Consider the following 27,054-nt stretch of genomic DNA (forward strand, 5'->3'; position numbering starts at 1 on the left):
ATTCTGCTGTATCAGCAGCCACTCAGAAAGCGAGGAGCAAGTGTGAAAACTGCAGAGATATCAGCCAACATGCTTGCAATTAGACGTATTAAAAATTGACTTATGCAGGCATCGACAGACAAATATCTGATGCCTAAATGCCAGCAAGTACAGCTTGGGAAAGCATCACCTGGGACACACACAGACTAAGCATGAAGGCAGAAAAAGCATGGTGATCCATGTTTCTTATGAGGTTCAAAATATTTTGTGCAACAATGCGGCGAGTGTAATGAGAAATAGTCAGGCATTGTGAGTTTTGAGTAGGATTCGTATGTTTACCTCTGAAAAAGGGCTCGTCCGGGATTTGAACCCGGGACCTCTCGCACCCTAAGCGTGAATCATACCCCTAGACCAACGAGCCGAGGCACACAAGAGTCGCCTTTCGCTCCGGCTCCGGGGGTTATTGGCAGCGAGTTAGTGAATGCTTCACCCAAAGCAAGCAACTGCACATGTTGCTCTCTTCTGCAATATGGTTGCTGTCTTTTCCATGGCCGTCATCGAACAAGAAATGAAAATGCCTCTATCCTTCAGACATTTTGTTTGTTCTAGGTGTATGCTCTCGGTGAGGTCAATAAAACCATTTCTGCTCTCATGCCTTGCTTTCATGAAGTAGGCCCAACCTTCAGTACACAAGGACGTGCAAACGAATAGCGCAAACTATCGTCACTTCTCTTTTTGAGCTGTCACTGATGCCCCTGGAGCACAGTACGTCACTCTGGTGAGGGATAGACAGCTTCCATTATCTCAGCTTTCCTATAAGTCGAGAGAGTAAATGCAAACTGTGTGAAAAACAGAAAGCTGCTGTTTCTGCCCGGTCTCGAACCAGGGACCTTTCGCGTGTAAAGCGAACGTGATAACCACTACACTACAGAAACAGACACGCTTGCAGGAATCTTCTTGACATGTAGTGGGCTGGAATGCACAGACCAAGGGCCAATGTCCATGAAGCTCAAAGTTGGACCCTCCTTACCCGATCTCTTTCTTTGGAAGAAAGGAACGAGGACCACTTTTATTCCAAAAGGCGATTTTAAAACCATACCTGAAACCACACTAGAAAAACACTTTGCATTTAATTTTCCTACACTGATGGTCCACCCCAGAAAAGCAGTTGCAAAGAAGTCCGGCACTGAAATTCTATACGCCAAAAGTGGGAAATAGCATAGAGGGAAAGGAACTTTATCACCATACACGGCGTCTTATAGCATTGAAAAGAAGAAATGGCCCTATATAATAATCAGCCTAAAAATAATTCCACAGCATGGGCTCGTCCGGGATTTGAACATGGGACCTCTCGCACCCGAAGCGAGAATCATACCCCTAGACCAACGAGCCTGATTCCCCAGTCGGCATTTTAAGCAATTTCTGATGCGTCTTTCAGAAACAAAGCAGGGCTATTTGGCTGCTCTCTCTCTATGTGAACCACACAAAGTCATGTTTTCTCTCAAGGTGTTGTTTTTTTCACTCTTGCAAGGAAGGGATCAGTCGATATCCTAGCTGCCAGAGAGCAGAAAAAAGGCGCTGATGAGAACTGCAGGCACTTTCTGGCACTTGTACTCCTCTGCAAGTCCTGGACACTTGCCCCATAGACTTCCACCCCAGATGCAAGGGAGGGCCTTCCAATTCTTGCTCCTAAGACAGAGGCATTTGATTCTTGGATTCAAACACGCTCACTCAGCGCTCGATCAGGCTCGATCAGGCGAGATTTATATGAGTGGCTCGCAGGACTGAAACACTAACCTGGGAGCCCCAGGGTGGCTGAATTCCCAGGATGGCCATTTTTGGGCAAGTCACCTCCTTTCCTCCTGCCTCAATCTAGAATTGGCTGCAAATCACAAGATAGAGTTCAATGTCCGTGTGTACTGCCTACTCCCAGCTACCTCTCTGTCTTCCTTATGTAAATTAAAATTCGCAAGTGGGGACCAATGACAATCTGCTCCTCCCACATAACCAGGAAGCCCTGTTGAACATGTCTGCCTGTGTTGTTGCAGGGACAGTGCCTTCTCCGCCCAAAAGGTGGCAGGAGAGCCTCACAACAAAGATGGGATCAACTGCTTAATGAGAAACCAGCACGGCAGTTTGTGTGATGGAGTGCAAATTTAACAGAAGGTGTGCCTGAGGTGTCCCTTCCAGGAATACATGGAATTGTGATTGAGGGCCCAGCCTGATCGTTGGTGGATTTCTCGTCATATGTTACAGGTCCGTGCAAAGATTGTGGTGTGTGGGGAATGCACTGCAAAAAACAGGACGATTTAAGGGTGTAAAAGAAACCTGTCAGAAGTGGGATTTGAACCCACGCCTCCATGAGGAGACCAGAAGTCTCAGTTGCACTGAAGATCAAGCTCTCTTGAGTCTGGCGCCTTAGACCACTCGCCCATCCTGACAGCCCTGGGTGTGCACAGATCTGACTCTTCTGACTGCACCTGCCAATGTTTGCACTTACAACGTTCACAGCAATGTCACAAGTGTAAAGACCCCACAATACAACATGGCATGACAAAAAAAAAGCTAGGCACAAGAGCGACCACTGATGGATGCGGATTACTTTGTTTCGTCTTGCAAAAGTAAAGGAAGTTTCCCACGGCTCGCTGGGTTCAAAGACCGCCTCTTCTTAAGCTTGCATTGAGATAATAAGGTTTTAGAGAGTGCACATAAAAGCAGCTCATGCACAGTGTTTCTGCCCGGTCTCAAACCGGGGACCTTTCGCGTGTTAGGCAAACGTGATGACCACTACACTACAGAAACTCACTTGCTGTGTTTTACTGTTAGAGCAAGGTTCCTCTCAAGGATTCTCTCTACTTCTATTCTGCTGTATCAGCAGCCACTCAGAAAGCGAGGAGCAAGTGTGAAAACTGCAGAGATATCAGCCAACATGCTTGCAATTAGACGTATTAAAAATTGACTTATGCAGGCATCGACAGACAAATATCTGATGCCTAAATGCCAGCAAGTACAGCTTGGGAAAGCATCACCTGGGACACACACAGACTAAGCATGAAGGCAGAAAAAGCATGGTGATCCATGTTTCTGATGAGGTTCAAAATATTTTGTGCAACAATGCGGCGAGTGTAATGAGAAATAGTCAGGCATTGTGAGTTTTGAGTAGGATTCGTATGTTTACCTCTGAAAAAGGGCTCGTCCGGGATTTGAACCCGGGACCTCTCGCACCCTAAGCGAGAATCATACCCCTAGACCAACAAGCCGAGGCACACAAGAGTCGCTTTTCGCACCGGCTCCGGGGGTTATTGGCAGCGAGTTAGTGAATGCTTCACCCAAAGCAAGCAACTGCACATGCTGCTCTCTTCTGCAATATGGTTGCTGTCTTTTCCATGGCCGTCATCGAACAAGAAATGAAAATGCCTCTATCCTTCAGACATTTTGTTTGTTCTAGGTGTATGCTCTCGGTGAGGTCAATAAAACCATTTCTGCTCTCATGCCTTGCTTTCATGAAGTAGGCCCAACCTTCAGTACACAAGGACGTGCAAACGAATAGCGCAAACTATCGTCACTTCTCTTTTTGAGCTGTCACTGATGCCCCTGGAGCACAGTACATCACGCTGGTGAGGGATAGACAGCTTCCATTATCTCAGCTTTCCTATAAGTTGAGAGAGTAAATGCAAACTGTGTGAAAAACAGAAAGCTGCTGTTTCTGCCCTGTCTTGAACCAGGGACCTTTCGCGTGTAAAGCGAACGTGATAACCACTACACTACAGAAACAGACACGCTTGCAGGAATCTTCTTGGCATGTAGTGGGCTGGAATGCACAGACCAAGGGCCAATGTCCATGAAGCTCAAAGTTGGACCCTCCTTACCTGATCTCTTTCTTTGGAAGAAAGGAACGAGGACCACTTTTATTCCAAAAGGCGATTTTAAAACCATACCTGAAACCACACTAGAAAAACACTTTGCATTTAATTTTCCTACACTGATGGTCCACCCCAGAAAAGCAGTTGCAAAGAAGTCCGGCACTGAAATTCTATACGCCAAAAGTGGGAAATAGCGTAGAGGGAAAGGAACTTTATCACCATACACGGCGTCTTATAGCATTGAAAAGAAGAAATGGCCCTATATAATAAGCAGCCTAAAAATAATTCCACAGCATGGGCTTGTCCGGGATTTGAACCCGGGACCTCTCGCACCCGAAGCGAGAATCATAGCCCTAGACCAACAAGCCTGATTCCCCAGTCGGCATTTTAAGCAATTTCTGATGCGTATTTCAGAAACAAAGCAGGGCTATTTGGCTGCTCTCTCTCTATGTGAACCACACAAAGTCATGTTTTCTCTCAAGGTGTTGTTTTTTTCACTCTTGCAAGGAAGGGATCAGTCGATATCCTAGCTGCCAGAGAGCAGAAAAAAGGCGCTGATGAGAACTGCAGGCACTTTCTGGCACTTGTACTCCTCTGCAAGTCCTGGACACTTGCCCCATAGACTTCCACCCCAGATGCAAGGGAGGGCCTGCCAATTCTTGCTCCTAAGACAGAGGCATTTGATTCTTGGATTCAAACACGCTCACTCAGTGCTCGATCAGGCTCGATCAGGCGAGATTTATATGAGTGGCTCGCAGGACTGAAACACTAACCTGGGAGCCCCAGGGTGGCTGAATTCCCAGGATGGTCATTTTTGGGCAAGTCACCTCCTTTCCTCCTGCCTCAATCTAGAATTGGCTGCAAATCACAAGATAGAGTTCAATGTCCGTGTGTACTGCCTACTCCCAGATACCTCTCTGTCTTCCTTATGTAAATTAAAATTCGCAAGGGGGGACCAATGACAATCTGCTCCTCCCACATAACCAGGAAGCCCTGTTGAACATGTCTGCCTGTGTTGTTGCAGGGACAGTGCCTTCTCCGCCCAAAAGGTGGCAGGAGAGCCTCACAACAAAGATGGGATCAACTGCTTAATGAGAAACCAGCACGGCAGTTTGTGTGATGGAGTGCAAATTTAACAGAAGGTGTGCCTGAGGTGTCCCTTCCAGGAATACATGGAATTGTGATTGAGGGCCCAGCCTGATCGTTGGTGGATTTCTCGTCATATGTTACAGGTCCGTGCAAAGATTGTGGTGTGTGGGGAATGCACTGCAAAAAACAGGACGATTTAAGGGTGTAAAAGAAACCTGTCAGAAGTGGGATTTGAACCCACACCTCCATGAGGAGACCAGAAGTCTCAGTTGCACTGAAGATCAAGCTCTCTTGAGTCTGGCGCCTTAGACCACTCGGCCATCCTGACAGCCCTGGGTGTGCACAGATCTGACTCTTCTGACTGCACCTGCCAATGTTTGCACTTACAACGTTCACAGCAATGTCACAAGTGTAAAGACCCCACAATACAACATGGCATGACAAAAAAAAAGCTAGGCACAAGAGCGACCACTGATGGATGCGGATTACTTTGTTTCGTCTTGCAAAAGTATAGGAAGTTTCCCACGGCTCGCTGGGTTCAAGGACCGCCTCTTCTTAAGCTTGCATTGAGATAATAAGGTTTTAGAGGGTGCACATAAAAGCAGCTCATGCACAGTGTTTCTGCCCGGTCTCGAACCGGGGACCTTTCGCGTGTTAGGCGAACGTGATGACCACTACACTACAGAAGCTCACTTGTTGTGTTTTACTGTTAGAGCAAGGTTCCTCTCAAGGATTCTCTCTACTTCTATTCTGCTGTATCAGCAGCCACTCAGAAAGCGAGGAGCAAGTGTGAAAACTGCAGAGATATCAGCCAACATGCTTGCAATTAGACGTATTAAAAATTGACTTATGCAGGCATCAACAGACAAATATCTGATGCCTAAATGGCAGCAAGTAAAGCTTGGGAAAGCATCACCTGGGACACACACAGACTAAGCATGAAGGCAGAAAAAGCATGGTGATCCATGTTTCTTATGAGGTTCAAAATATTTTGTGCAACAATGCGGCGAGTGTAATGAGAAATAGTCAGGCATTGTGAGTTTTGAGTAGGATTCGTATGTTTACCTCTGAAAAAGGGCTCGTCCGGGATTTGAACCCGGGACCTCTCGCACCCTAAGCGAGAATCATACCCCTAGACCAACGAGCCGAGGCACACAAGAGTCGCCTTTCGCACCGGCTCCGGGGGTTATTGGCAGCGAGTTAGTGAATGCTTCACCCAAAGCAAGCAACTGCACATGTTGCTCTCTTCTGCAATATGGTTGCTGTCTTTTCCATGGCCGTCATCGAACAAGAAATGAAAATGCCTCTATCCTTCAGACATTTTGTTTGTTCTAGGTGTATGCTCTCGGTGAGGTCAATAAAACCATTTCTGCTCTCATGCCTTGCTTTCATGAAGTAGGCCCAACCTTCAGTACACAAGGACGTGCAAACGAATAGCGCAAACTATCGTCACTTCTCTTTTTGAGCTGTCACTGATGCCCCTGGAGCACAGTACGTCACGCTGGTGAGGGATAGACAGCTTCCATTATCTCAGCTTTCCTATAAGTTGAGAGAGTAAATGCAAACTGTGTGAAAAACAGAAAGCTGCTGTTTCTGCCCAGTCTCGAACCAGGGACCTTTCGCGTGTAAAGCGAACGTGATAACCACTACACTACAGAAACAGACACGCTTGCAGGAATCTTCTTGGCATGTAGTGGGCTGGAATGCACAGACCAAGGGCCAATGTCCATGAAGCTCAAAGTTGGACCCTCCTTACCCGATCTCTTTCTTTGGAAGAAAGGAACGAGGACCACTTTTATTCCAAAAGGCGATTTTAAAACCATACATGAAACCACACTAGAAAAACACTTTGCATTTAATTTTCCTACACTGATGGTCCACCCCAGAAAAGCAGTTGCAAAGAAGTCCGGCACTGAAATTCTATACGCCAAAAGTGGGAAATAGCATAGAGGGAAAGGAACTTTCTCACCATACACGGCGTCTTATAGCATTGAAAAGAAGAAATGGCCCTATATAATAAGCAGCCTAAAAATAATTCCACAGCATGGGCTCGTCCGGGATTTGAACCCGGGACCTCTCGCACCCGAAGCGAGAATCATAACCCTAGACCAACGAGCCTGATTCCCCAGTCGGCATTTTAAGCAATTTCTGATGCGTCTTTCAGAAACAAAGCAGGGCTATTTGGCTGCTCTCTCTCTATGTGAACCACACAAAGTCATGTTTTCTCTCAAGGTGTTGTTTTTTTCACTCTTGCAAGGAAGGGATCAGTCGATATCCTAGCTGCCAGAGAGCAGAAAAAAGGCGCTGATGAGAACTGCAGGCACTTTTTGGCACTTGTACTCCTCTGCAAGTCCTGGACACTTGCCCCATAGACTTCCACCCCAGATGCAAGGGAGGGCCTGCCAATTCTTGCTCCTAAGACAGAGGCATTTGATTCTTGGATTCAAACACGCTCACTCAGCGCTCGATCAGGCTCGATCAGGCGAGATTTATATGAGTGGCTCTCAGGACTGAAACACTAACCTGGGAGCCCCAGGGTGGCTGAATTCCCAGGATGGCCATTTTTGGGCAAGTCACCTCCTTTCCTCCTGCCTCAATCTAGAATTGGCTGCAAATCACAAGATAGAGTTCAATGTCCGTGTGTACTGCCTACTCCCAGCTACCTCTCTGTCTTCCTTATGTAAATTAAAATTCGCAAGGGGGGACCAATGACAATCTGCTCCTCCCACATAACCAGGAAGCCCTGTTGAACATGTCTGCCTGTGTTGTTGCAGGGACAGTGCCTTCTCCGCCCAAAAGGTGGCAGGAGAGCCTCACAACAAAGATGAGATCAACTGCTTAATGAGAAACCAGCACGGCAGTTTGTGTGATGAAGTGCAAATTTAACGGAAGGTGTGCCTGAGGTATCCCTTCCAGAAATACATGGAATTGTGATTGAGGGCCCAGCCTGATCGTTGGTGGATTTCTCGTCATATGTTACAGGTCCGTGCAAAGATTGTGGTGTGTGGGGAATGCACTGCAAAAAACAGGACGATTTAAGGGTGTAAAAGAAACCTGTCAGAAGTGGGATTTGAACCCACGCCTCCATGAGGAGACCAGAAGTCTCAGTTGCACTGAAGATAAAGCTCTCTTGAGTCTGGCGCCTTACACCACTCGGCCATCCTGACAGCCCTGGGTGTGCACAGATCTGACTCTTCTGACTGCACCTGCCAATGTTTGCACTTACAACGTTCACAGCAATGTCACAAGTGTAAAGACCCCACAATACAACATGGCATGACAAAAAAAAAGCTAGGCACAAGAGCGACCACTGATGGATGCGGATTACTTTGTTTCGTCATGCAAAAGTAAAGGAAGTTTCCCACGGCTCGCTGGGTTCAAGGACCGCCTCTTCTTAAGCTTGCATTGAGATACTAAGGTTTTAGAGGGTGCACATAAAAGCAGCTCATGCACAGTGTTTCTGCCCGGTCTCGAACCGGGGACCTTTTGCGTGTTAGGCGAACGTGATGACCACTACACTACAGAAACTCACTTGCTGTGTTTTACTGTTAGAGCAAGGTTCCTCTCAAGGATTCTCTCTACTTCTATTCTGCTGTATCAGCAGCCACTCAGAAAGCGAGGAGCAAGTGTGAAAACTGCAGAGATATCAGCCAACATGCTTGCAATTAGACGTATTAAAAATTGACTTATGCAGGCATCGACAGACAAATATCTGATGCCTAAATGCCAGCAAGTACAGCTTGGGAAAGTATCACCTGGGACACACACAGACTAAGCATGAAGGCAGAAAAAGCATGGTGATCCATGTTTCTTATGAGGTTCAAAATATTTTGTGCAACAATGCGGCGAGGTGTAATGAGAAATAGTCAGGCATTGTGAGTTTTGAGTAGGATTCGTATGTTTACCTCTGAAAAAGGGCTCGTCCGGGATTTGAACCCGGGACCTCTCGCACCCTAAGCGAGAATCATACCCCTAGACAAACGAGCCGAGGCACACAAGAGTCGCTTTTCGCACCGGCTCCGGGGGTTATTGGCAGCGAGTTAGTGAATGCTTCACCCAAAGCAAGCAACTGCACATGCTGCTCTCTTCTGCAATATGGTTGCTGTCTTTTCCATGGCCGTCATCGAACAAGAAATGAAAATGCCTCTATCCTTCAGACATTTTGTTTGTTCTAGGTGTATGCTCTCGGTGAGGTCAATAAAACCATTTCTGCTCTCATGCCTTGCTTTCATGAAGTAGGCCCAACCTTCAGTACACAAGGACGTGCAAACGAATAGCGCAATCTATCGTCACTTCTCTTTTTGAGCTGTCACTGATGCCCCCGGAGCACAGTACGTCACGCTGGTGAGGGATAGACAGCTTCCATTATCTCAGCTTTCCTATAAGTTGAGAGAGTAAATGCAAACTGTGTGAAAAACAGAAAGCTGCCGTTTCTGCCCGGTCTCGAACCAGGGACCTTTCGCGTGTAAAGCGAACGTGATAACCACTACACTACAGAAACAGACACGTTTGCAGGAATCTTCTTGGCATGTAGTGGGCTGGAATGCACAGACCAAGGGCCAATGTCCATGAAGCTCAAAGTTGGACCCTCCTTACCCGATCTCTTTCTTTGGAAGAAAGGAACGAGGACCACTTTTATTCCAAAAGGCGATTTTAAAACCATACCTGAAACCACACTAGAAAAACACTTTGCATTTAATTTTCCTACACTGATGGTCCACCCCAGAAAAGCAGTTGCAAAGAAGTCCGGCACTGAAATTCTATACGCCAAAAGTGGGAAATAGCATAGAGGGAAAGGAACTTTCTCACCATACACGGCGTCTTATAGCATTGAAAAGAAGAAATGGCCCTATATAATAAGCAGCCTAAAAATAATTCCACAGCATGGGCTCGTCCGGGATTTGAACCCGGGACCTCTCGCACCCGAAGCGAGAATCATACCCCTAGACCAACGAGCCTGATTCTCCAGTCGTCATTTTAAGCAATTTCTGATACGTCTTTCAGAAACAAAGCAGGGCTATTTGGCTGCTCTCTCTCTATGTGAACCACACAAAGTCATGTTTTCTCTCAAGGTGTTGTTTTTTTCACTCTTGCAAGGAAGGGATCAGTCGATATCCTAGCTGCCAGAGAGCAGAAAAAAGGCGCTGATGAGAACTGCAGGCACTTTCTGGCACTTGTACTCCTCTGCAAGTCCTGGACACTTGCCCCATAGACTTCCACCCCAGATGCAAGGGAGGGCCTGCCAATTCTTGCTCCTAAGACAGAGGCATTTGATTCTTGGATTCAAACACGCTCACTCAGCGCTCGATCAGGCTCGATCAGGCGAGATTTATATGAGTGGCTCGCAGGACTGAAACACTAACCTGGGAGCCCCAGGGTGGCTGAATTCCCAGGATGGCCATTTTTGGGCAAGTCACCTCCTTTCCTCCTGCCTCAATCTAGAATTGGCTGCAAATCACAAGATAGAGTTCAATGTCCGTGTGTACTGCCTACTCCCAGCTACCTCTCTGTCTTCCTTATGTAAATTAAAATTCGCAAGGGGGGACCAATGACAATCTGCTCCTCCCACATAACCAGGAAGCCCTGTTGAACATGTCTGCCTGTGTTGTTGCAGGGACAGTGCCTTCTCCGCCCAAAAGGTGGCAGGAGAGCCTCACAACAAAGATGGGATCAACTGCTTAATGAGAAACCAGCACGGCAGTTTGTGTGATGGAGTGCAAATTTAACGGAAGGTGTGCCCGAGGTATCCCTTCCAGGAATACATGGAATTGTGATTGAGGGCCCAGCCTGATCGTTGGTGGATTTCTCGTCATATGTTACAGGTCCGTGCAAAGATTGTGGTGTGTGGGGAATGCACTGCAAAAAACAGGACGATTTAAGGGTGTAAAAGAAACCTGTCAGAAGTGGGATTTGAACCCACGCCTCCATGAGGAGACCAGAAGTCTCAGTTGCACTGAAGATCAAGCTCTCTTGAGTCTGGCGCCTTAGACCACTCGGCCATCCTGACAGCCCTGGGTGTGCACAGATCTGACTCTTCTGACTGCACCTGCCAATGTTTGCACTTACAAGTTTCACAGCAATGTCACAAGTGTAAAGACCCCACAATACAACATGGCATGACAAAAAAAAAGCTAGGCACAAGAGCGACCACTGATGGATGCGGATTACTTTGTTTCGTCTTGCAAAAGTAAAGGAAGTTTCCCACGGGTCGCTGGGTTCAAGGACCGCCTCTTCTTAAGCTTGCATTGAGATAATAAGGTTTTAGAGGGTGCACATAAAAGCAGCTCATGCACAGTGTTTCTGCCCGGTCTCGAAGCGGGGACCTTTCGCGTGTTAGGCGAACGTGATGACCACTACACTACAGAAACTCACTTGTTGTGATTTACTGTTAGAGCAAGGTTCCTCTCAAGGATTCTCTCTACTTCTATTCTGCTGTATCAGCAGCCACTCAGAAAGCGAGGAGCAAGTGTGAAAACTGCAGAGATATCAGCCAACATGCTTGCAATTAGACGTATTAAAAATTGACTTATGCAGGCATCGACAGACAAATATCTGATGCCTAAATGCCAGCAAGTACAGCTTGGGAAAGTATCACCTGGGACACACACAGACTAAGCATGAAGGCAGAAAAAGCATGGTGATCCATGTTTCTTATGAGGTTCAAAATATTTTGTGCAACAATGCGGCGAGGTGTAATGAGAAATAGTCAGGCATTGTGAGTTTTGAGTAGGATTCGTATGTTTACCTCTGAAAAAGGGCTCGTCCGGGATTTGAACCCGGGACCTCTCGCACCCTAAGCGAGAATCATACCCCTAGACAAACGAGCCGAGGCACACAAGAGTCGCCTTTCGCTCCGGCTCCGGGGGTTATTGGCAGCGAGTTAGTGAATGCTTCACCCAAAGCAAGCAACTGCACATGTTGCTCTCTTCTGCAATATGGTTGCTGTCTTTTCCATGGCCGTCATCGAACAAGAAATGAAAATGCCTCTATCCTTCAGACATTTTGTTTGTTCTAGGTGTATGCTCTCGGTGAGGTCAATAAAACCATTTCTGCTCTCATGCCTTGCTTTCATGAAGTAGGCCCAACCTTCAGTACACAAGGACGTGCAAACGAATAGCGCAAACTATCGTCACTTCTCTTTTTGAGCTGTCACTGATGCCCCTGGAGCACAGTACGTCACTCTGGTGAGGGATAGACAGCTTCCATTATCTCAGCTTTCCTATAAGTCGAGAGAGTAAATGCAAACTGTGTGAAAAACAGAAAGCTGCTGTTTCTGCCCGGTCTCGAACCAGGGACCTTTCGCGTGTAAAGCGAACGTGATAACCACTACACTACAGAAACAGACACGCTTGCAGGAATCTTCTTGACATGTAGTGGGCTGGAATGCACAGACCAAGGGCCAATGTCCATGAAGCTCAAAGTTGGACCCTCCTTACCCGATCTCTTTCTTTGGAAGAAAGGAACGAGGACCACTTTTATTCCAAAAGGCGATTTTAAAACCATACCTGAAACCACACTAGAAAAACACTTTGCATTTAATTTTCCTACACTGATGGTCCACCCCAGAAAAGCAGTTGCAAAGAAGTCCGGCACTGAAATTCTATACGCCAAAAGTGGGAAATAGCATAGAGGGAAAGGAACTTTATCACCATACACGGCGTCTTATAGCATTGAAAAGAAGAAATGGCCCTATATAATAATCAGCCTAAAAATAATTCCACAGCATGGGCTCGTCCGGGATTTGAACATGGGACCTCTCGCACCCGAAGCGAGAATCATACCCCTAGACCAACGAGCCTGATTCCCCAGTCGGCATTTTAAGCAATTTCTGATGCGTCTTTCAGAAACAAAGCAGGGCTATTTGGCTGCTCTCTCTCTATGTGAACCACACAAAGTCATGTTTTCTCTCAAGGTGTTGTTTTTTTCACTCTTGCAAGGAAGGGATCAGTCGATATCCTAGCTGCCAGAGAGCAGAAAAAAGGCGCTGATGAGAACTGCAGGCACTTTCTGGCACTTGTACTCCTCTGCAAGTCCTGGACACTTGCCCCATAGACTTCCACCCCAGATGCAAGGGAGGGCCTTCCAATTCTTGCTCCTAAGACAGAGGCATTTGATTCTTGGATTCAAACACGCTCACTCAGCGCTCGATCAGGCTCGATCAGGCGAGATTTATATGAGTGGCTCGCAGGACTGAAACACTAACCTGGGAGCCCCAGGGTGGCTGAATTCCCAGGATGGCCATTTTTGGGCAAGTCACCTCCTTTCCTCCTGCCTCAATCTAGAATTGGCTGCAAATCACAAGATAGAGTTCAATGTCCGTGTGTACTGCCTACTCCCAGCTACCTCTCTGTCTTCCTTATGTAAATTAAAATTCGCAAGTGGGGACCAATGACAATCTGCTCCTCCCACATAACCAGGAAGCCCTGTTGAACATGTCTGCCTGTGTTGTTGCAGGGACAGTGCCTTCTCCGCCCAAAAGGTGGCAGGAGAGCCTCACAACAAAGATGGGATCAACTGCTTAATGAGAAACCAGCACGGCAGTTTGTGTGATGGAGTGCAAATTTAACAGAAGGTGTGCCTGAGGTGTCCCTTCCAGGAATACATGGAATTGTGATTGAGGGCCCAGCCTGATCGTTGGTGGATTTCTCGTCATATGTTACAGGTCCGTGCAAAGATTGTGGTGTGTGGGGAATGCACTGCAAAAAACAGGACGATTTAAGGGTGTAAAAGAAACCTGTCAGAAGTGGGATTTGAACCCACGCCTCCATGAGGAGACCAGAAGTCTCAGTTGCACTGAAGATCAAGCTCTCTTGAGTCTGGCGCCTTAGACCACTCGCCCATCCTGACAGCCCTGGGTGTGCACAGATCTGACTCTTCTGACTGCACCTGCCAATGTTTGCACTTACAACGTTCACAGCAATGTCACAAGTGTAAAGACCCCACAATACAACATGGCATGACAAAAAAAAAGCTAGGCACAAGAGCGACCACTGATGGATGCGGATTACTTTGTTTCGTCTTGCAAAAGTAAAGGAAGTTTCCCACGGCTCGCTGGGTTCAAAGACCGCCTCTTCTTAAGCTTGCATTGAGATAATAAGGTTTTAGAGAGTGCACATAAAAGCAGCTCATGCACAGTGTTTCTGCCCGGTCTCAAACCGGGGACCTTTCGCGTGTTAGGCAAACGTGATGACCACTACACTACAGAAACTCACTTGCTGTGTTTTACTGTTAGAGCAAGGTTCCTCTCAAGGATTCTCTCTACTTCTATTCTGCTGTATCAGCAGCCACTCAGAAAGCGAGGAGCAAGTGTGAAAACTGCAGAGATATCAGCCAACATGCTTGCAATTAGACGTATTAAAAATTGACTTATGCAGGCATCGACAGACAAATATCTGATGCCTAAATGCCAGCAAGTACAGCTTGGGAAAGCATCACCTGGGACACACACAGACTAAGCATGAAGGCAGAAAAAGCATGGTGATCCATGTTTCTGATGAGGTTCAAAATATTTTGTGCAACAATGCGGCGAGTGTAATGAGAAATAGTCAGGCATTGTGAGTTTTGAGTAGGATTCGTATGTTTACCTCTGAAAAAGGGCTCGTCCGGGATTTGAACCCGGGACCTCTCGCACCCTAAGCGAGAATCATACCCCTAGACCAACAAGCCGAGGCACACAAGAGTCGCTTTTCGCACCGGCTCCGGGGGTTATTGGCAGCGAGTTAGTGAATGCTTCACCCAAAGCAAGCAACTGCACATGCTGCTCTCTTCTGCAATATGGTTGCTGTCTTTTCCATGGCCGTCATCGAACAAGAAATGAAAATGCCTCTATCCTTCAGACATTTTGTTTGTTCTAGGTGTATGCTCTCGGTGAGGTCAATAAAACCATTTCTGCTCTCATGCCTTGCTTTCATGAAGTAGGCCCAACCTTCAGTACACAAGGACGTGCAAACGAATAGCGCAAACTATCGTCACTTCTCTTTTTGAGCTGTCACTGATGCCCCTGGAGCACAGTACATCACGCTGGTGAGGGATAGACAGCTTCCATTATCTCAGCTTTCCTATAAGTTGAGAGAGTAAATGCAAACTGTGTGAAAAACAGAAAGCTGCTGTTTCTGCCCTGTCTTGAACCAGGGACCTTTCGCGTGTAAAGCGAACGTGATAACCACTACACTACAGAAACAGACACGCTTGCAGGAATCTTCTTGGCATGTAGTGGGCTGGAATGCACAGACCAAGGGCCAATGTCCATGAAGCTCAAAGTTGGACCCTCCTTACCTGATCTCTTTCTTTGGAAGAAAGGAACGAGGACCACTTTTATTCCAAAAGGCGATTTTAAAACCATACCTGAAACCACACTAGAAAAACACTTTGCATTTAATTTTCCTACACTGATGGTCCACCCCAGAAAAGCAGTTGCAAAGAAGTCCGGCACTGAAATTCTATACGCCAAAAGTGGGAAATAGCGTAGAGGGAAAGGAACTTTATCACCATACACGGCGTCTTATAGCATTGAAAAGAAGAAATGGCCCTATATAATAAGCAGCCTAAAAATAATTCCACAGCATGGGCTTGTCCGGGATTTGAACCCGGGACCTCTCGCACCCGAAGCGAGAATCATAGCCCTAGACCAACAAGCCTGATTCCCCAGTCGGCATTTTAAGCAATTTCTGATGCGTATTTCAGAAACAAAGCAGGGCTATTTGGCTGCTCTCTCTCTATGTGAACCACACAAAGTCATGTTTTCTCTCAAGGTGTTGTTTTTTTCACTCTTGCAAGGAAGGGATCAGTCGATATCCTAGCTGCCAGAGAGCAGAAAAAAGGCGCTGATGAGAACTGCAGGCACTTTCTGGCACTTGTACTCCTCTGCAAGTCCTGGACACTTGCCCCATAGACTTCCACCCCAGATGCAAGGGAGGGCCTGCCAATTCTTGCTCCTAAGACAGAGGCATTTGATTCTTGGATTCAAACACGCTCACTCAGTGCTCGATCAGGCTCGATCAGGCGAGATTTATATGAGTGGCTCGCAGGACTGAAACACTAACCTGGGAGCCCCAGGGTGGCTGAATTCCCAGGATGGTCATTTTTGGGCAAGTCACCTCCTTTCCTCCTGCCTCAATCTAGAATTGGCTGCAAATCACAAGATAGAGTTCAATGTCCGTGTGTACTGCCTACTCCCAGATACCTCTCTGTCTTCCTTATGTAAATTAAAATTCGCAAGGGGGGACCAATGACAATCTGCTCCTCCCACATAACCAGGAAGCCCTGTTGAACATGTCTGCCTGTGTTGTTGCAGGGACAGTGCCTTCTCCGCCCAAAAGGTGGCAGGAGAGCCTCACAACAAAGATGGGATCAACTGCTTAATGAGAAACCAGCACGGCAGTTTGTGTGATGGAGTGCAAATTTAACAGAAGGTGTGCCTGAGGTGTCCCTTCCAGGAATACATGGAATTGTGATTGAGGGCCCAGCCTGATCGTTGGTGGATTTCTCGTCATATGTTACAGGTCCGTGCAAAGATTGTGGTGTGTGGGGAATGCACTGCAAAAAACAGGACGATTTAAGGGTGTAAAAGAAACCTGTCAGAAGTGGGATTTGAACCCACGCCTCCATGAGGAGACCAGAAGTCTCAGTTGCACTGAAGATCAAGCTCTCTTGAGTCTGGCGCCTTAGACCACTCGGCCATCCTGACAGCCCTGGGTGTGCACAGATCTGACTCTTCTGACTGCACCTGCCAATGTTTGCACTTACAACGTTCACAGCAATGTCACAAGTGTAAAGACCCCACAATACAACATGGCATGACAAAAAAAAAGCTAGGCACAAGAGCGACCACTGATGGATGCGGATTACTTTGTTTCGTCTTGCAAAAGTATAGGAAGTTTCCCACGGGTCGCTGGGTTCAAGGACCGCCTCTTCTTAAGCTTGCATTGAGATAATAAGGTTTTAGAGGGTGCACATAAAAGCAGCTCATGCACAGTGTTTCTGCCCGGTCTCGAACCAGGGACTTTTCGCGTGTTAGGCGAACGTGATGACCACTACACTACAGAAACTCACTTGCTGTGTTTTACTGTTAGAGCAAGGTTCCTCTCAAGGATTCTCTCTACTTCTATTCTGCTGTATCAGCAGCCACTCAGAAAGCGAGGAGCAAGTGTGAAAACTGCAGAGATATCAGCCAACATGCTTGCAATTAGACGTATTAAAAATTGACTTATGCAGGCATCGACAGACACATATCTGATGCCTAAATGCCAGCAAGTACAGCTTGGGAAAGCATCACCTGGGGGACACACAGACTAAGCATGAAGGCAGAAAAAGCATGGTGATCCATGTTTCTTATGAGGTTCAAAATATTTTGTGCAACAATGCGGCGAGTGTAATGGGAAATAGTCAGGCATTGTGAGTTTTGAGTAGGATTCGTATGTTTTCCTCTGAAAAAGAGCTCATCCGGGATTTGAACCTGGGACCTCTCGCACCCTAAGCGTGAATCATACCCCATGACCTACGAGCCGAGGCACACAAGAGTTGCCTTTCGCACCTGCTCCGGGGGTTATTGGCAGCGAGTTAGTGAATGCTTCACCCAAAGCAAGCAACTGCACATGCTGCTCTCTTCTGCAATATGGTTGCTGTCTTTTCCATGGCCGTCATCGAACAAGAAATGAAAATGCCTCTATCCTTCAGACATTTTGTTTGTTCTAGGTGTATGCTCTCGGTGAGGTCAATAAAACCATTTCTGTTCTCATGCCTTGCTTTCATGAAGTAGGCCCAACCTTCAGTACACAAGGACGTGCAAACGAATAGCAAACTATCGTCACTTCTCTTTTTGAGCTGTCACTGATGCCCCTGGAGCACAGTACATCACGCTGGTGAGGGATAGACAGCTTCCATTATCTCAGCTTTCCTATAAGTTGAGAGAGTAAATGCAAACTGTGTGAAAAACAGAAAGCTGCTGTTTCTGCCCGGTCTCGAACCAGGGACCTTTCGCGTGTAAAGCTAACGTGATAACCACTACACTACAGAAACAGACACGCTTGCAGGAATCTTCTTGGCATGTAGTGGGCTGGAATGCACAGACCAAGGGCCAATGTCCATGAAGCTCAAAGTTGGACCCTCCTTACCCGATCTCTTTCTTTGGAAGAAAGGAACAAGGACCACTTTTATTCCAAAAGGCGATTTTAAAACCATACCTGAAACCACACTAGAAAAACACTTTGCATTTAATTTTCCTACACTGATGGTCCACCCCAGAAAAGCAGTTGCAAAGAAGTCCGGCACTGAAATTCTATACGCCAAAAGTGGGAAATAGCATAGAGGGAAAGGAACTTTCTCACCATACACGGCGTCTTATAGCATTGAAAAGAAGAAATGGCCCTATATAATAAGCAGCCTAAAAATAATTCCACAGCATGGGCTCGTCCGGGATTTGAACCCGGGACCTCTCGCACCCGAAGCGAGAATCATACCCCTAGACCAACGAGCCTGATTCTCCGGTCGTCATTTTAAGCAATTTCTGATGCGTCTTTCAGAAACAAAGCAGGGCTATTTGGCTGCTCTCTCTCTATGTGAACCACACAAAGTCATGTTTTCTCTCAAGGTGTTGTTTTTTTCACTCTTGCAAGGAAGGGATCAGTCGATATCCTAGCTGCCAGAGAGCAGAAAAAAGGCGCTGATGAGAACTGCAGGCACTTTCTGGCACTTGTACTCCTCTGCAAGTCCTGGACACTTGCCCCATAGACTTCCACCCCAGATGCAAGGGAGGGCCTGCCAATTCTTGCTCCTAAGACAGAGGCATTTGATTCTTGGATTCAAACACGCTCACTCAGCGCTCGATCAGGCTCGATCAGGCGAGATTTATATGAGTGGCTCTCAGGACTGAAACACTAACCTGGGAGCCCCAGGGTGGCTGAATTCCCAGGATGGCCATTTTTGGGCAAGTCACCTCCTTTCCTCCTGCCTCAATCTAGAATTGGCTGCAAATCACAAGATAGAGTTCAATGTCTGTGTGTACTGCCTACTCCCAGCTACCTCTCTGTCTTCCTTATGTAAATTAAAATTCGCAAGGGGGGACCAATGACAATCTGCTCCTCCCACATAACCAGGAAGCCCTGTTGAACATGTCTGCCTGTGTTGTTGCAGGGACAGTGCCTTCTCCGCCCAAAAGGTGGCAGGAGAGCCTCACAACAAAGATGGGATCAACTGCTTAATGAGAAACCAGCACGGCAGTTTGTGTGATGGAGTGCAAATTTAACGGAAGGTGTGCCTGAGGTATCCCTTCCAGAAATACATGGAATTGTGATTGAGGGCCCAGCCTGATCGTTGGTGGATTTCTCGTCATATGTTACAGGTCCGTGCAAAGATTGTGGTGTGTGGGGAATGCACTGCAAAAAACAGGACGATTTAAGGGTGTAAAAGAAACCTGTCAGAAGTGGGATTTGAACCCACGCCTCCATGAGGAGACCAGAAGTCTCAGTTGCACTGAAGATCAAGCTCTCTTGAGTCTGGCGCCTTAGACCACTCGGCCATCCTGACAGCCCTGGGTGTGCACAGATCTGACTCTTCTGACTGCACCTGCCAATGTTTGCACTTACAACGTTCACAGCAATGTCACAAGTGTAAAGACCCCACAATACAACATGGCATGACAAAAAAAAAGCTAGGCACAAGAGCGACCACTGATGGATGCGGATTACTTTGTTTCGTCTTGCAAAAGTAAAGGAAGTTTCCCACGGCTCGCTGGGTTCAAGGACCGCCTCTTCTTAAGCTTGCATTGAGATAATAAGGTTTTAGAGGGTGCACATAAAAGCAGCTCATGCACAGTGTTTCTGCCCGGTCTCGAACCGGGGACCTTTCGCGTGTTAGGCGAACGTGATGACCACTACACTACAGAAACTCACTTGTTGTGATTTACTGTTAGAGCAAGGTTCCTCTCAAGGATTCTCTCTACTTCTATTCTGCTGTATCAGCAGCCACTCAGAAAGCGAGGAGCAAGTGTGAAAACTGCAGAGATATCAGCCAACATGCTTGCAATTAGACGTATTAAAAATTGACTTATGCAGGCATCGACAGACAAATATCTGATGCCTAAATGCCAGCAAGTACAGCTTGGGAAAGCATCACCTGGGACACACACAGACTAAGCATGAAGGCAGAAAAAGCATGGTGATCCATGTTTCTTATGAGGTTCAAAATATTTTGTGCAACAATGCGGCGAGTGTAATGAGAAATAGTCAGGCATTGTGAGTTTTGAGTAGGATTCGTATGTTTACCTCTGAAAAAGGGCTCGTCCGGGATTTGAACCCAGGACCTCTCACACCCTAAGCGAGAATCATACCCCTAGACCAATGAGCCGAGGCACACAAGAGTCGCCTTTCGCACTGGCTCCGGGGGTTATTGGCAGCGAGTTAGTGAATGCTTCACCCAAAGCAAGCAACTGCACATGTTGCTCTCTTCTGCAATATGGTTGCTGTCTTTTCCATGGCCGTCATCGAACAAGAAATGAAAATGCCTCTATCCTTCAGACATTTTGTTTGTTCTAGGTGTATGCTCTCGGTGAGGTCAATAAAACCATTTCTGCTCTCATGCCTTGCTTTCATGAAGTAGGCCCAACCTTCAGTACACAAGGACGTGCAAACAAATAGCGCAAACTATCGTCACTTCTCTTTTTGAGCTGTCACTGATGCCCCTGGAGCACAGTACATCACGCTGGTGAGGGATAGACAGCTTCCATTATCTCAGCTTTCCTATAAGTTGAGAGAGTAAATGCAAACTGTGTGAAAAACAGAAAGCTGCTGTTTCTGCCCTGTCTTGAACCAGGGACCTTTCGCGTGTAAAGCGAACGTGATAACCACTACACTACAGAAACAGACACGCTTGCAGGAATCTTCTTGCATGTAGTGGGCTGGAATGCACAGACCAAGGGCCAATGTCCATGAAGCTCAAAGTTGGACCCTCCTTACCCGATCTCTTTCTTTGGAAGAAAGGAACGAGGACCACTTTTATTCCAAAAGGCGATTTTAAAACCATACCTGAAACCACACTAGAAAAACACTTTGCATTTAATTTTCCTACACTGATGGTCCACCCCAGAAAAGCAGTTGCAAAGAAGTCCGGCACTGAAATTCTATATGCCAAAAGTGGGAAATAGCGTAGAGGGAAAGGAACTTTATCACCATACACGGCGTCTTATAGCATTGAAAAGAAGAAATGGCCCTATATAATAAGCAGCCTAAAAATAATTCCATAGCATGGGCTTGTCCGGGATTTGAACCCGGGACCTCTCGCACCCGAAGCGAGAATCATAGCCCTAGACCAACGAGCCTGATTCCCCAGTCGGCATTTTAAGCAATTTCTGAAGCGTATTTCAGAAACAAAGCAGGGCTATTTGGCTGCTCTCTCTCTATGTGAACCACACAAAGTCATGTTTTCTCTCAAGGTGTTGTTTTTTTCACTCTTGCAAGGAAGGGATCAGTCGATATCCTAGCTGCCAGAGAGCAGAAAAAAGGCGCTGATGAGAACTGCAGGCACTTTCTGGCACTTGTACTCCTCTGCAAGTCCTGGACACTTGCCCCATAGACTTCCACCCCAGATGCAAGGGAGGGCCTGCCAATTCTTGCTCCTAAGACAGAGGCATTTGATTCTTGGATTCAAACACGCTCACTCAGCGCTCGATCAGGCTCGATCAGGCGAGATTTATATGAGTGGCTCGCAGGACTGAAACACTAACCTGGGAGCCCCAGGGTGGCTGAATTCCCAGGATGGTCATTTTTGGGCAAGTCACCTCCTTTCCTCCTGCCTCAATCTAGAATTGGCTGCAAATCACAAGATAGAGTTCAATGTCCGTGTGTACTGCCTACTCCCAGATACCTCTCTGTCTTCCTTATGTAAATTAAAATTCGCAAGGGGGGACCAATGACAATCTGCTCCTCACACATAACCAGGAAGTCCTGTTGAACATGTCTGCCTGTGTTGTTGCAGGGACAGTGCCTTCTCCGCCCAAAAGGTGGCAGGAGAGCCTCACAACAAAGATGGGATCAACTGCTTAATGAGAAACCAGCACGGCAGTTTGTGTGATGGAGTGCAAATTTAACAGAAGGTGTGCCTGAGGTGTCCCTTCCAGGAATACATGGAATTGTGATTGAGGGCCCAGCCTGATCGTTGGTGGATTTCTCGTCATATGTTACAGGTCCGTGCAAAGATTGTGGTGTGTGGGGAATGCACTGCAAAAAACAGGACGATTTAAGGGTGTAAAAGAAACCTGTCAGAAGTGGGATTTGAACCCACGCCTCCATGAGGAGACCAGAAGTCTCAGTTGCACTGAAGATTAAGCTCTCTTGAGTCTGGCGCCTTAGACCACTCGGCCATCCTGACAGCCATGGTTGTGCACAGATCTGACTCTTCTGACTGCACCTGCCAATGTTTGCACTTACAACGTTCACAGCAATGTCACAAGTGTAAAGACCCCACAATACAACATGGCATGACAAAAAAAAAGCTAGGCACAAGAGCGACCACTGATGGATGCGGATTACTTTGTTTCGTCTTGCAAAAGTATAGGAAGTTTCCCACGGGTCGCTGGGTTCAAGGACCGCCTCTTCTTAAGCTTGCATTGAGATAATAAGGTTTTAGAGGGTGCACATAAAAGCAGCTCATGCACAGTGTTTCTGCCCGGTCTCGAACCGGGGACCTTTCGCGTGTTAGGCGAACGTGATGACCACTACACTACAGAAACTCACTTGCTGTGTTTTACTGTTAGAGCAAGGTTCCTCTCAAGGATTCTCTCTACTTCTATTCTGCTGTATCAGCAGCCACTCAGAAAGCGAGGAGCAAGTGTGAAAACTGCAGAGATATCAGCCAACATGCTTGCAATTAGACGTATTAAAAATTGACTTATGCAGGCATCGACAGACACATATCTGATGCCTAAATGCCAGCAAGTACAGCTTGGGAAAGCATCACCTGGGACACACACAGACTAAGCATGAAGGCAGAAAAAGCATGGTGATCCATGTTTCTTATGAGGTTCAAAATATTTTGTGCAACAATGCGGCGAGTGTAATGAGAAATAGTCAGGCATTGTGAGTTTTGAGTAGGATTCGTATGTTTTCCTCTGAAAAAGGGCTCATCCGGGATTTGAACCCGGGACCTCTCGCACCCTAAGCGTGAATCATACCCCATGACCTACGAGCCGAGGCACACAAGAGTTGCCTTTCGCACCTGCTCCGGGGGTTATTGGCAGCGAGTTAGTGAATGCTTCACCCAAAGCAAGCAACTGCACATGCTGCTCTCTTCTGCAATATGGTTGCTGTCTTTTCCATGGCCGTCATCGAACAAGAAATGAAAATGCCTCTATCCTTCAGACATTTTGTTTGTTCTAGGTGTATGCTCTCGGTGAGGTCAATAAAACCATTTCTGTTCTCATGCCTTGCTTTCATGAAGTAGGCCCAACCTTCAGTACACAAGGACGTGCAAACGAATAGCGCAAACTATCGTCACTTCTCTTTTTGAGCTGTCACTGATGCCCCTGGAGCACAGTACATCACGCTGGTGAGGGATAGACAGCTTCCATTATCTCAGCTTTCCTATAAGTTGAGAGAGTAAATGCAAACTGTGTGAAAAACAGAAAGCTGCTGTTTCTGCCCGGTCTCGAACCAGGGACCTTTCGCGTGTAAAGCTAACGTGATAACCACTACACTACAGAAAGAGACACGCTTGCAGGAATCTTCTTGGCATGTAGTGGGCTGGAATGCACAGACCAAGGGCCAATGTCCATGAAGCTCAAAGTTGGACCCTCCTTACCCGATCTCTTTCTTTGGAAGAAAGGAACAAGGACCACTTTTATTCCAAAAGGCGATTTTAAAACCATACCTGAAACCACACTAGAAAAACACTTTGCATTTAATTTTCCTACACTGATGGTCCACCCCAGAAAAGCAGTTGCAAAGAAGTCCGGCACTGAAATTCTATACGCCAAAAGTGGGAAATAGCATAGAGGGAAAGGAACTTTCTCACCATACACGGCGTCTTATAGCATTGAAAAGAAGAAATGGCCCTATATAATAAGCAGCCTAAAAATAATTCCACAGCATGGGCTCGTCCGGGATTTGAACCCGGGACCTCTCGCACCCGAAGCGAGAATCATACCCCTAGACCAACGAGCCTGATTCTCCAGTCGTCATTTTAAGCAATTTCTGATGCGTCTTTCAGAAACAAAGCAGGGCTATTTGGCTGCTCTCTCTCTATGTGAACCACACAAAGTCATGTTTTCTCTCAAGGTGTTGTTTTTTTCACTCTTGCAAGGAAGGGATCAGTCGATATCCTAGCTGCCAGAGAGCAGAAAAAAGGCGCTGATGAGAACTGCAGGCACTTTCTGGCACTTGTACTCCTCTGCAAGTCCTGGACACTTGCCCCATAGACTTCCACCCCAGATGCAAGGGAGGGCCTGCCAATTCTTGCTCCTAAGACAGAGGCATTTGATTCTTGGATTTAAACACGCTCACTCAGCGATCGATCAGGCTCGATCAGGCGAGATTTATATGAGTGGCTCGCAGGACTGAAACACTAACCTGGGAGCCCCAGGGTGGCTGAATTCCCAGAATGGCCATTTTTGGGCAAGTCACCTCCTTTCCTCCTGCCTCAATCTAGAATTGGCTGCAAATCACAAGATAGAGTTCAATGTCCGTGTGTACTGCCTACTCCCAGCTACCTCTCTGTCTTCCTTATGTAAATTAAAATTCGCAAGGGGGGACCAATGACAATCTGCTCCTCCCACATAACCAGGAAGCCCTGTTGAACATGTCTGCCTGTGTTGTTGCAGGGACAGTGCCTTCTCCGTCCAAAAGGTGGCAGGAGAGCCTCACAACAAAGATGGGATCAACTGCTTAATGAGAAACCAGCACGGCAGTTTGTGTGATGGAGTGCAAATTTAACGGAAGGTGTGCCTGAGGTATCCCTTCCAGGAATACATGGAATTGTGATTGAGGGCCCAGCCTGATCGTTGGTGGATTTCTCGTCATATGTTACAGGTCCGTGCAAAGATTGTGGTGTGTGGGGAATGCACTGCAAAAAACAGGACGATTTAAGGGTGTAAAAGAAACCTGTCAGAAGTGGGATTTGAACCCACGCCTCCATGAGGAGACCAGAAGTCTCAGTTGCACTGAAGATCAAGCTCTCTTGAGTTTGGCGCCTTAGACCACTCGGCCATCCTGACAGCCCTGGGTGTGCACAGATCTGACTCTTCTGACTGCACCTGCCAATGTTTGCACTTACAACGTTCACAGCAATGTCACAAGTGTAAAGACCCCACAATACAACATGGCATGACAAAAAAAAAGCTAGGCACAAGAGCGACCACTGATGGATGCGGATTACTTTGTTTCGTCTTGCAAAAGTAAAGGAAGTTTCCCACGGGTCGCTAGGTTCAAGGACCGCCTCTTCTTAAGCTTGCATTGAGATAATAAGGTTTTAGAGGGTGCACATAAAAGCAGCTCATGCACAGTGTTTCTGCCCGATCTCGAACCGGGGACCTTTCGCGTGCTAGGCGAACGTGATGACCACTACACTACAGAAACTCACTTGCTTTGTTTTACTGTTAGAGCAAGGTTCCTCTCAAGGATTCTCTCTACTTCTATTCTGCTGTATCAGCAGCCACTCAGAAAGCGAGGAGCAAGTGTGAAAACTGCAGAGATATCAGCCAACATGCTTGCAATTAGACGTATTAAAAATTGACTTATGCAGGCATCGACAGACAAATATCTGATGCCTAAATGCCAGCAAGTACAGCTTGGGAAAGCATCACCTGGGACACACACAGACTAAGCATGAAGGCAGAAAAAGCATGGTGATCCATGTTTCTTATGAGGTTCAAAATATTTTGTGCAACAATGCGGCGAGTGTAATGAGAAATAGTCAGGCATTGTGAGTTTTGAGTAGGATTCGTATGTTTACCTCTGAAAAAGGGCTCGTCCGGGATTTGAACCCGGGACCTCTCGCACCCTAAGCGAGAATCATACCCCTAGACCAACGAGCCGAGGCACACAAGAGTCGCTTTTCGCACCGGCTCCGGGGGTTATTGGCAGCGAGTTAGTGAATGCTTCACCCAAAGCAAGCAACTGCACATGCTGCTCTCTTCTGCAATATGGTTGCTGTCTTTTCCATGGCCGTCATCGAACAAGAAATGAAAATGCCTCTATCCTTCAGACATTTTGTTTGTTCTAGGTGTATGCTCTCGGTGAGGTCAATAAAACCATTTCTGCTCTCATGCCTTGCTTTCATGAAGTAGGCCCAACCTTCAGTACACAAGGACGTGCAAACGAATAGCGCAATCTATCGTCACTTCTCTTTTTGAGCTGTCACTGATGCCCCTGGAGCACAGTACATCACGCTGGTGAGGGATAGACAGCTTCCATTATCTCAGCTTTCCTATAAGTTGAGAGAGTAAATGCAAACTGTGTGAAAAACAGAAAGTTGCTGTTTCTGCCCGGTCTCGAACCAGGGACCTTTCGCGAGTAAAGCGAAAGTGATAACCACTACACTACAGAAACAGACACGCTTGCAGCAATCTTCTTGGCATGTAGTGGGCTGGAATGCACAGACCAAGGGTCAATGTCAATGAAGCTCAAAGTTGGACCCTCCTTACCCGATCTCTTTCTTTGGAAGAAAGGAACGAGGACCACTTTTATTCCAAAAGGCGATTTTAAAACCATACCTGAAACCACACTAGAAAAACACTTTGCATTTAATTTTCCTACACTGATGGTCCACCCCAGAAAAGCAGTTGCAAAGAAGTCCGGCACTGAAATTCTATACGCCAAAAGTGGGAAATAGCGTAGAGGGAAAGGAACTTTATCACCATACACGGCGTCTTATAGCATTGAAAAGAAGAAATGGCCCTATATAATAAGCAGCCTAAAAATAATTCCACTGCATGGGCTCGTCCGGGATTTGAACCCGGGACCTCTCGCACCCGAAGCGCGAATCATACCCCTAGACCAACGAGCCTGATTCCCCAGTCAGCATTTTAAGCAATTTCTGATGCGTCTTTCAGAAACAAAGCAGGGCTATTTGGCTGCTCTCTCTCTATGTGAACCACACAAAGTCATGTTTTCTCTCAAGGTGTTGTTTTTTTCACTCT

At 46.9% G+C, this 27,054-nt stretch overlaps 19 non-coding genes across 19 annotated transcripts; all 19 read right to left on the minus strand.

Moving 5' to 3' along the window:
- Nucleotides 1-841: 841 nt before the first annotated feature.
- On the minus strand, nt 842-914 carry TRNAV-UAC (transfer RNA valine (anticodon UAC)). Its single transcript has one exon. It is a non-coding gene; the product is annotated as a tRNA-Val (tRNA).
- A 2,253-nt stretch (nt 915-3,167) lies between these two features.
- Nucleotides 3,168-3,239, minus strand: TRNAP-AGG (transfer RNA proline (anticodon AGG)). Its single transcript has one exon. It is a non-coding gene; the product is annotated as a tRNA-Pro (tRNA).
- A 2,308-nt stretch (nt 3,240-5,547) lies between these two features.
- On the minus strand, nt 5,548-5,620 carry TRNAV-AAC (transfer RNA valine (anticodon AAC)). Its single transcript has one exon. It is a non-coding gene; the product is annotated as a tRNA-Val (tRNA).
- Nucleotides 5,621-6,006: 386 nt separating this feature from the next.
- On the minus strand, nt 6,007-6,078 carry TRNAP-AGG (transfer RNA proline (anticodon AGG)). Its single transcript has one exon. It is a non-coding gene; the product is annotated as a tRNA-Pro (tRNA).
- A 1,908-nt stretch (nt 6,079-7,986) lies between these two features.
- Nucleotides 7,987-8,098, minus strand: TRNAL-CAA (transfer RNA leucine (anticodon CAA)). The gene is made up of 2 exons: nt 8,061-8,098; nt 7,987-8,032 (listed from the first exon to the last, which is right to left on the minus strand). It is a non-coding gene; the product is annotated as a tRNA-Leu (tRNA).
- Nucleotides 8,099-9,359: 1,261 nt separating this feature from the next.
- TRNAV-UAC (transfer RNA valine (anticodon UAC)) lies at nt 9,360-9,432 on the minus strand. The gene has a single exon. It is a non-coding gene; the product is annotated as a tRNA-Val (tRNA).
- A 385-nt stretch (nt 9,433-9,817) lies between these two features.
- TRNAP-CGG (transfer RNA proline (anticodon CGG)) lies at nt 9,818-9,889 on the minus strand. The gene has a single exon. It is a non-coding gene; the product is annotated as a tRNA-Pro (tRNA).
- A 937-nt stretch (nt 9,890-10,826) lies between these two features.
- On the minus strand, nt 10,827-10,938 carry TRNAL-CAA (transfer RNA leucine (anticodon CAA)). The gene is made up of 2 exons: nt 10,901-10,938; nt 10,827-10,872 (listed from the first exon to the last, which is right to left on the minus strand). It is a non-coding gene; the product is annotated as a tRNA-Leu (tRNA).
- Nucleotides 10,939-12,199: 1,261 nt separating this feature from the next.
- Nucleotides 12,200-12,272, minus strand: TRNAV-UAC (transfer RNA valine (anticodon UAC)). Its single transcript has one exon. It is a non-coding gene; the product is annotated as a tRNA-Val (tRNA).
- A 2,253-nt stretch (nt 12,273-14,525) lies between these two features.
- Nucleotides 14,526-14,597, minus strand: TRNAP-AGG (transfer RNA proline (anticodon AGG)). Its single transcript has one exon. It is a non-coding gene; the product is annotated as a tRNA-Pro (tRNA).
- A 1,908-nt stretch (nt 14,598-16,505) lies between these two features.
- TRNAL-CAA (transfer RNA leucine (anticodon CAA)) lies at nt 16,506-16,617 on the minus strand. Its single transcript has 2 exons — nt 16,580-16,617; nt 16,506-16,551 (listed from the first exon to the last, which is right to left on the minus strand). It is a non-coding gene; the product is annotated as a tRNA-Leu (tRNA).
- Nucleotides 16,618-18,333: 1,716 nt separating this feature from the next.
- TRNAP-CGG (transfer RNA proline (anticodon CGG)) lies at nt 18,334-18,405 on the minus strand. Its single transcript has one exon. It is a non-coding gene; the product is annotated as a tRNA-Pro (tRNA).
- Nucleotides 18,406-19,342: 937 nt separating this feature from the next.
- On the minus strand, nt 19,343-19,454 carry TRNAL-CAA (transfer RNA leucine (anticodon CAA)). The gene is made up of 2 exons: nt 19,417-19,454; nt 19,343-19,388 (listed from the first exon to the last, which is right to left on the minus strand). It is a non-coding gene; the product is annotated as a tRNA-Leu (tRNA).
- Nucleotides 19,455-19,742: 288 nt separating this feature from the next.
- Nucleotides 19,743-19,815, minus strand: TRNAV-AAC (transfer RNA valine (anticodon AAC)). The gene has a single exon. It is a non-coding gene; the product is annotated as a tRNA-Val (tRNA).
- A 2,365-nt stretch (nt 19,816-22,180) lies between these two features.
- On the minus strand, nt 22,181-22,292 carry TRNAL-CAA (transfer RNA leucine (anticodon CAA)). The gene is made up of 2 exons: nt 22,255-22,292; nt 22,181-22,226 (listed from the first exon to the last, which is right to left on the minus strand). It is a non-coding gene; the product is annotated as a tRNA-Leu (tRNA).
- A 288-nt stretch (nt 22,293-22,580) lies between these two features.
- On the minus strand, nt 22,581-22,653 carry TRNAV-AAC (transfer RNA valine (anticodon AAC)). Its single transcript has one exon. It is a non-coding gene; the product is annotated as a tRNA-Val (tRNA).
- A 1,357-nt stretch (nt 22,654-24,010) lies between these two features.
- On the minus strand, nt 24,011-24,082 carry TRNAP-CGG (transfer RNA proline (anticodon CGG)). The gene has a single exon. It is a non-coding gene; the product is annotated as a tRNA-Pro (tRNA).
- A 1,337-nt stretch (nt 24,083-25,419) lies between these two features.
- Nucleotides 25,420-25,492, minus strand: TRNAA-AGC (transfer RNA alanine (anticodon AGC)). The gene has a single exon. It is a non-coding gene; the product is annotated as a tRNA-Ala (tRNA).
- A 386-nt stretch (nt 25,493-25,878) lies between these two features.
- Nucleotides 25,879-25,950, minus strand: TRNAP-AGG (transfer RNA proline (anticodon AGG)). Its single transcript has one exon. It is a non-coding gene; the product is annotated as a tRNA-Pro (tRNA).
- Between the last annotated feature and the right edge of the window lie 1,104 nt (nt 25,951-27,054).

The sequence above is a fragment of the Triturus cristatus genome, chromosome 10, assembly GCF_964204655.1.
Source record: "Triturus cristatus chromosome 10, aTriCri1.1, whole genome shotgun sequence".
Lineage (NCBI taxonomy): Eukaryota > Metazoa > Chordata > Amphibia > Caudata > Salamandridae > Triturus > Triturus cristatus.